Source organism: Aulonocara stuartgranti, assembly GCF_965226115.1.
Source record: "Aulonocara stuartgranti genome assembly, chromosome: 14".
Lineage (NCBI taxonomy): Eukaryota > Metazoa > Chordata > Actinopteri > Cichliformes > Cichlidae > Aulonocara > Aulonocara stuartgranti.
The window spans coordinates 4600918-4609842 of NC_138950.1; the positions used below are offsets into that span (position 1 = coordinate 4600918).

General features: G+C 39.0%; 2 long non-coding RNA genes across 4 annotated transcripts; one reads left to right on the forward strand and one right to left on the reverse strand.

Annotated features, from left to right (window-relative positions):
• Positions 1-224: 224 nt before the first annotated feature.
• Positions 225-3143, reverse strand: LOC309687117. Of its 2 annotated transcripts, none has more exons than XR_014270634.1 (6): positions 2873-3143; positions 2219-2385; positions 1628-1760; positions 1038-1212; positions 727-893; positions 225-577 (listed from the first exon to the last, which is right to left on the reverse strand). It is a non-coding gene; the product is annotated as an uncharacterized lncRNA (long non-coding RNA). The 2 variants fall into 2 exon arrangements; XR_014270635.1 differs by having other exon boundaries at positions 1615-1760; positions 2873-3141.
• Positions 3144-3676: 533 nt separating this feature from the next.
• Positions 3677-8242, forward strand: LOC309687118. Of its 2 annotated transcripts, XR_014270636.1 has the most exons (5): positions 3677-3879; positions 3965-3998; positions 4285-4364; positions 4804-4911; positions 6909-8242. It is a non-coding gene; the product is annotated as an uncharacterized lncRNA (long non-coding RNA). The 2 variants fall into 2 exon arrangements; XR_014270637.1 differs by having other exon boundaries at positions 3684-3998.
• Positions 8243-8925: the final 683 nt, after the last annotated feature.

The window sequence follows — 8925 nt, forward strand, 5'->3', positions numbered from 1 at the left end:
ATTTATAAGTGACTTATGTATATATATATATATATATATATATATATATATATATATATATGTATATATTGTACTATTCTTAGTTAGCGTATTGTCTGTCTTGTCTTAATGTTGGTTTAAAATGGAGCACTGTAACAAAAAATAATTTCCCCCAGGGATCAATAAAGTATTCTGATTCTGATTTACAAAAAACAATATAATTCAATAAAGTAGTCTCAGAATAGTGAATTAAACCAACATTTATTGTTGATATTTTTTGTTGATATTTTTTAACAAGAAAAACATTTTTCAACTGAATAAAAACAATGTCAATAACCAAAATAAATAGAAGCGTACATGAAAACTACACAGTCCTTCACCTTTCTGTGTCTGATTTTTTTAAGGAAAACAGTTTTTCATTCCACTAAAAACAGGACAAACCCACCAGCATGAACATTAAATAAACTATTACAATTGTAAAACAAAAATCATTTACAAAATATAATAATTATCAGTGGGTCCCAGGAAATAGAATGTGACATGGGATTTAGATTTCCGTTACCAGGATGGTCGGGTTCAGCGTAGTCTTTATCACCACCTGTCAAAGACACATCATCAATATTCATGTTTGCTCAGGTTATTCACTTGTTCACATCTGTCTGAGATCATTCATACTGTTGTATGGAGTGTACAGTATGTATATAATTATCAGCTATGTAAAAGATATTATCATCTCTGTATTCTTACCTAGTTGGAAGTCCTCCATTCAAACTCAGAGAGCCGCTGGAGGAAGGTGGTGATCTGAGGGCTGATGCTTGTAACCTTCCTCTTTACGACACGACCTGTCTTGCAGCTTGTACCAAGTTTTGCAGGGCATTTTGTTCCCATGTCTGGATTGATCCTCACAAAAGAACCTTTTAACGGAAAAGGGGCTGCTTTAATTTCAAAATTAAAACATACATTACAGCAATCACCTATATGTTTCTGCAACTGTAGTCAAGCTATCACATATATTTCATTCTTAAATGGTGTAAGCTTTAATGGTGTAAAGTATTTACCTCTGTATCATCTCCAGTGTGATGGACGCTGACTCCTGATACTCAAGGTTGAAAACGTAGTATGACGCAAAGAAGACAGCAAGGGTGCTGGTAAAGTCATGCATCTGCTCAGGCTCATAAAATACCTTGCCCTCCAAACTGATCATCCAGCGGCTTGCAGACATGAAATTATTCCCTAAAAACAGACAAGAGTCCAATAAGACAATGTGCTCACCCTTACAAATAAGGTTTCCACAAGAATGCTGGATAGCAGGCCTCACACTGTAAAAAAAAAATAGAATCCACACGGTTTGCTGCTGTTTCTCTTATTATTTATTATGTCATGAAAATTATGATCAATTACAGGAAAAAACTGCCTAATGTTTTGGCATTTTGGCCTGTGCTGAAATGTTAGGCTGTTTTTTTTCCTGTTGGTCATTGTGTATAATAAGAGAAACAGCAGCAAACTCTGTGTATTCTATTTTTATACAATATAAAACAGACAAACCCCTGTTAAGTAAGTTGTTGTGGGTACAAATACCACAATAATTACATAGATTTTTTACAAAAATATTACAAGAGGAAACTATTTATTTACCGAGCGCTATTACCCTTGGTGTGATGGGTAAGGTCATCTCTCTCTCAACAGACATCTTGGTGGAAAAAGCCTTTAAACACAAACACTGAGGCTACATCACACTGTCAGCGCAGCCAGCAAGGGCAGGAGGACAGCAATGTACCACACTGGGCGGGAAAAGACAGAGAGACAATTGTTAATTTAACGTTGCATTTATTTAACCCTTGAAAAATATATTTACATAAGTAAATAAAAGAAAAAAAACACACAACCCATCTTTTCGAGAATAATTCAACTAATTGCTCTTTTGACCAACCTAACACAGACGTTACATGGTTTTCCTATGAAAAAGACCCTGGAAGACGTTGTATTAAAGGAAAAAAAAACATACTCCCCTTCCCACTTAAAAAATTAATAAATATTAAACTTAGGTTGGAGTTCCTCGCGCCACCAACCTAATGTCACATTAACTTTTTAATGTTGTGTACTGCAGCTCACACAAAATTAAATAAAGCAGGCTAACCTACATGAGCAAGCTCAAAACTGGATAAGATTGTTTTAGCAGTCTCTAAATTTCCAAAAAAGAAGTTGTCTTTCTTTATTCTCATTAAATGTGTATTTTTACCTGCTGCTTAGTCAAACTCTCTAAGTTTGTGCAGCTTCCCCGCTTGAAAGGGATTGATGCATCTACCACAGGTGTTTAACTGGGTTTCACTCAATGACCAGGCAGATCTTTTGTTTTTCCTTTTCTTTAATCTTCTTTTCGGCCACAGTCAGCCATAGGTGAAAACCCTTTAAATACAAACCAAAAAACCCAAATACAAATTATGTTTGTTATCACACATCTGCAAATATTGTAAACAATCCCAAACACATTTTCTTTTTTTTCCTTTTTTTTTAAACACATCAATGCAGTGCATAAGCTTTGTAGTACAATATTTGCTTGAGTATTTTTAAATGCTCAAATTACGTAATTCACTAACAATTGTACATACACCTTGAGAAATACTGCTTTCTATTAAAGTGCTAAATTAAATAATCAATCTGCATTAGAACTTGAGCAGTAACAATAGTATTTATAACCAGCTTCTCTTAACCATATGCAAGCATTAACAGTCTTCCATATGCAGACCAACAATAAACAATGTTTACGAGCGTGCCGCTCGTAAACAGGCGACCAACTCACGACACAGTGCTAATGCTACATGCTAGCGGCAGCCGCGATTCTTTAGCAACTCACTTCAAAGTCTTTTACCATAGTCAGCAACCATTCCCTTACCGGCTGCCTCCCTGGCTTTGTAGATACTTCAGTTCCACACAATATTCATGTTGGCGACAACTTATTGAAGGAATTATACTGGGCTTTTCCCGAAAGTGGCACCTTCCTATTGCTTCCCAGTTCGCCTTTCTTTTTCTTCCCGACAGAAACCCAGACACAAGATTAGTTCCGCCCTCCAGTCTGTCACGTTTACGTTTTCCCTCAGGGCTCTTCACCCGGTTTGACTTGACAGTCATAGAACAGAAGCGCAGGAGGACAATGCACCACACTCGGCGGGGAAAAAAAGACAAAGACTGTCGTTGCGCCTGTGTTCCTCGCCCCTCCCCGTGTAAAATATATATCTAAATATATATTCAAATAAGAAAAGAAAAAAAAACACACACAACCTATTTTTTCCAGAATAATTCAGCTAATGTGCTATTTCGACCAAGCTAACACCGATTTTAAGCCCTCCCACACACACACAAACTATACATGCTCTTAAGAATTAATAAACGAATATGTTAGGGTAGGAGAGTCCTTTGCATTAATTACCTTATGATGTCCCGTTTGCAGTTTCCACACAGAGGTCCAACAATAACAGGTGCAAAATCTTTTGTCCTCTCGAGAATATCGTAAGAGTGAAGAGTTAACGAAGTTGGCCTTTCCTCTCCTGTCAATCACTGGATCACAGGTCATGTCAGTCAGGATATGGAGTGGTGGTTGGTAGAGGTAGGTGGGTAGGCGGGGCCAGCATGCATTCAGTGTGTGTTGTCTGGCCAAGTTGATACCAGCACACAAAATATTAGCTCTGAAGTTGGCTGTACTGGAGCATGAGAAATATATGCTTGTGTAACGATGTAAAAGAATGAATATGGTTTTGTTGTTGTTAAATTCCTGTTAAACTTGGGATCGCAACCATGGGTTTATTTTGGAACTTTTATTTTGAAAATCCGCAGCGGAAGTCTGCTACTGGTAAACGGGCTACCCCCCTGCCTATCGTTAGGAGCAATAAAGCTTTCGCTGTGGTAAGTCCTCTCCGTCCGCTCTCACAGAGCATGAGTTTAAAACATATTTTTTTAAATCCTCATCCAGAGAGTTTTATTCACACAGCGCTGGAAAGAGAAGCTGACCAGGGTTTACACTTGTAAGTACGATTATATTCTGTGTTCATGTTAAGCATGTGATGTAAAATGGGTTGTTGACTCTCATATTTGAAGCCGGCATGTTAGCTGCATTGCCGATGCTAATTCATTGTGTGTTAGCATCAAGCTAGCGGGATTTGGAGTTAACATGTTTTCATTTATTTGTCTTGGTTATACCAGCTATAGTTCAAGTTGCTAAGTCTTCAGTCTGTATTTTGTAATGTGAGAAATATATTATGTTCCAGATGTATGTTTTAATATGTTTTTCTTATGTCTCTCCTTTTGAAGAACTGTTTATCTATCTGCCAAACTGGAACGTACAGGGAGGGCCGAACACACATAATACAGTAGCTGCTAATGTGTTAACGGTAGGTATAACTACTATCGCAATTTTGTTTTAAAAAAAATACAGTAAGTAATTGTAAATAACCTTAATATACCCATAATGCAAAGCAATAATTAACTGTAGAAATGTTTTCAGGTAAGTTACTGGGCATTTTGTGGTATTTTACTGTGGAAAAATACAGCAAAGGTTAACAGTGCACATTGTGAAAAAATTTCGTACTGTAGTTCTTTAAATCGGTTACAAACATAGATTTTAGATGGAAGGAGCAGGATTTTTGTCCCATGCTTGTATATCTATTTCACATTTAAGCAGCGTCCCCCAAGATTTTCTCAATTATGGCAGTTTATCCACAATTAGGGCATAAATTTATTACAACTGGAGAGACATGCTGACTGCATTACAGATTTACAATGTGGGAAATATAACATAGCATAACATAACTCTCACCTCTGTATTGAAAGAAATGAAGCTCAACAGACCTGGCCTTGGAACTAGATGAAGCTGTCTGTCACGGCGGGGTGCACACCCGATGTGGAAACAGGACCCAAAGCAGATGATGACGAGGAGTAGTAAGTTTAAACAGAAAAGTGATCCTTTATTGAGATGACGGCAGGGAAAACCAAGAAACCAAAGCAAACTGTCAAAAACACTACGAAACAAAACACTAAGAGGTACTAAGACCTATAACTATAACTGTGGAAAACAGGCAAAGACGAAAACTAAGGCTAAGGTCAAAATAATAGAACCAGGCTAGATAGGGCAGAAGACGACCCAACAATGGCATGCAGAAAACAAAGGGCTTGAATATATAGATGACTTAATGAGGTTAAAATTGAACATATGTTATTCTGACAATGTGTTCTTCGTTCATATTCTGTCCTGTTATCCCTAATCACCCTAATGACAGGACATAAACATAATGTCCTGTCATTAGGGTGATTATATTTGGAGAGCATTTTCTCATTATCATTATAACAGCTGGGATCATTACGCCAAAATAAACAAATTACACATCCCACCGCAGTCAATTATGGGATGCATAATGTAGTCTGGCTGTGTATATGTATGTATGTATGTATCTAGTATAGATAAGAGGGCACTGTTGCCCAAAGGTAATGACTCAGAATCAGAATCAGAATGGGTTTATTGCCAGATGTTGAGGTTTACAACATTAGGAAATTGCTGCGGTGCTTCAGTGCAGACAATAAGAATTAAAGTGCTATGTAGAAAGAAAGATATGTGCATGAGATATACATGAGATATATACATGAGAATAAGAATTATGAGTGCTACGTAGAAAGATATATACATGAGTGCAGGTGGTGATCAGTGCCAAACATGAAATGATGAAGTGACACAGCGTAGGGTCATGTGTTAGTGGCGGGGACAATCATGTGGTAATTGTTCATGTGTCCAACAGCAGAGGGGAAGAAACTGTTCTTATGGCGAGAGGTTCTGGTGGGAATGGACCGGAGCCTCCTGCCTGAGGGGAGCAGGTCAAACAGACTGTGTCCAGGGTGAGAAGGGTCAGCTGAGATCCGGGCTGCACGCCGCAGTGTCCTGGAGGTGTACAGGTCCTGCAGAGATGGGAGTCTGCAGCCAATCACCTTCTCAGCAGAGCGCACAACACGCTGCAGTCTCTGTTTGTCCCTGATAGTGGCTCCATATTATATGCATTACAACACTGAGTCCTTCCAGTGACGTGCATTTGATGTCATTATGCTTGGTGTTGATAGAAATACTGAAATCTCTCTAAGTGAAATATTATTGTGTCCCGGGTTATTATGCTTGAATAATTGCTCTGCGTCAGAACAACCAGCTGCTGCGAATGCAGCAGTAAAGAAAATATGTGTTTTTCCTTCAGTCCGATGGAGGATAAATCTTAGAAAGAGTAAAAAGCAGTTGAACGATAATTTGAAGAAAGAAAATCCAGATTCTACCAGTTTCAGGCTTTGATTTGCTCAGGGGCAGTTGACAGCAGATCGACAGGGCCTGGCTTCAGACACGGTCAGCGTGAAGCAGAGGCTCGTGTTGGAGGGGCGGGCTGAGTCCGTTTGAAGTGTGTCTGTGTAAAAATAGCCGCTGCAGCCGTTTTGCGCGCCCTGGCCAGGCATACCAACCTTGGAACCAGGTGTACCTCCAGCCAGCTCGCAGGAGGGATCATGGGAAACAGTTTAGTTGCACATGGCACATCCAGGGCACAGCTACCTGCTGCACGTGCTTATCATCTCACCCACAGATGTGGGTGTGATGTGAACAGATGTTCACTGTGATATGTAAGACAGACATACAGTATCATAATATCGCAGCCTGTTTGCATTAAAACTCTCCTCTCACTGTCATTGGTTTAGCTTGAGGTTTTCAAACTGATAAGAAATAAATATACTGCTGTGATATAAGACAGACATACAGTGAGTGAGTCAGCCAAATACATAAAATTAAACATGGCTGATGTTATTCCAGGTACACACGTACCACAGACTTTTTAGGCATGTGTGAAAAGAGGTGTGCTCACTTCAGTCAATCAATCATACTATGTGTATTCTTCCCTTCGCTTCCCTCCAAGACATCTACAGGAAGCGGTGCCTGAGGAAAGCGGGGAGGATCATCAAGGACTCCAGTTACCCCAGCCATAAACTGTTCAGACTGCTTCCATCAGGAAGGAGGTTCTGCAGCATCCGGTCCCGTACAGCAGACTGAGAGACAGCTTCTTCCACCAGGCCATCAGACTGCTGAACACGTCATAGACACCTCAGCTTCACTACTGGAACTTCAACATTATGCACTCCACACTGTATATAAATGCCACTTGTTTTGCACATATTCAACTCTGTATATTCTATATATTTTATTATTATTATTATTTTTTTTTTATTATTTTTATTTATCTATTTTTTACTATTTAATTTGTAAAAATGTGTATACACACACACACACACACACAGGAAAATATTTAGTATACACATCCAGAAATGCATACACTATTATATATTGTACATACAGTGGGGCAAAAAAGTATTTAGTCAGCCACCGATTGTGCAAGTTCCCCCACTTAAAATGATGACAGAGGTCAGTAATTCGCACCAGAGGTACACTTCAACTGTGAGAGACAGAATGTGAAAAAAAAAATCCATGAATCCACATGGTAGGATTTGTAAAGAATTTATTCGTAAATCAGGGTGGAAAATAAGTATTTGGTCAATAACAAAAATACAACTCAATACTTTGTAACATAACCTTTGTTGGCAATAACAGAGGTCAAACGTTTACTATAGGTCTTTACCAGGTTTGTACACACAGTAGCTGGTATTTTGGCCCATTCCTCCATGCAGATCTTCTTCTCGAGAGCAAGCTCTTTGGTCTTGGCCATGGCGGAGTTTGGAGTCTGACTGTTTGAGGCTGTGGACAGGTGTCTTTTATACAGATGATGAGTTCAAACAGGTGCCATTCATACAGGTAACGAGTGGGGGACAGAAAAGCTTCTTACAGAAGACGTTACAGGTCTGTGAGAGCCAGAGATTTTCCTTGTTTGAGGTGACCAAATACTTATTTTCCACCCTGATTTACGAATAAATTCTTTACAAATCCTACCATGTGGATTCATGGATTTTTTTTTCACATTCTGTCTCTCACAGTTGAAGTGTACCTCTGGTGCGAATTACTGACCTCTGTCATGATTTTAAGTGGGGGAACTTGCACAATCGGTGGCTGACTAAATACTTTTTTGCCCCACTGTATATTTATTAGTTTCAGGTTGGCCATTCTTGTATTTTGCTCGTTTGTGTTGTTGTGTTTGCACATCTCTGTTGCTTGTGGGGTTCGCACACAAGAATTTCACTCGCATGTGCTGTGCCAGTGTGCCTGCACATGTGATGTGACAATAAAAGTGATTTGATTTGATTTGATTTGATTATTCTTTGACAGACAACAGAGCACCAATCAGGCTCTCCAGGGAATCCCAACAGTCAACAGGACCCTTCACCATCATACATCCCTCTTGCTGTAGGCTGTAGAATAGATCTTTAGCTTGGTCTCAAGAGCCGAACAAGAAATATTGTCATCAGTTATAGTCATGGTTGAATTGGGCTATAGCCTCTGTCCAGGTCCACCTAAAGCAACAGGTAAATCTCATCTCATTGTTATTCTTTCATCATTGCGCATGCTCACATAGTTTTCATCCTGGATTTTAACTGCTGATGAGTACTTAGTAACCATCAGTAACTCCCTTTCACACATAAAGAAAGGTGTCGGAATAACATACACGTTGAACCACAGACACATAAGGAACAATAGTCATTGCATCTTCAACACGACTAGTACCAGCTACAAGTTGTATTCAGTTGTATTATTTTTGTGTTATTTTCTCCCACAAATTTGCACATTTTTATTTTTGAAGAATTTGTGTTTTTGTAAGTTTTCTATTGCTAAAATCAGGTCAGTATCTGCAAATCTGAATTCAAGAATAAAGAATGACCAGAAACTCTGTGGTCAGGTATTCCAGATTTGCACACAGGTACTATAAACCTGAAGAAGGCCAGGCTACTGGTATGCAGAAGGGAACTGTAAGGACCTGATGGGAAAGG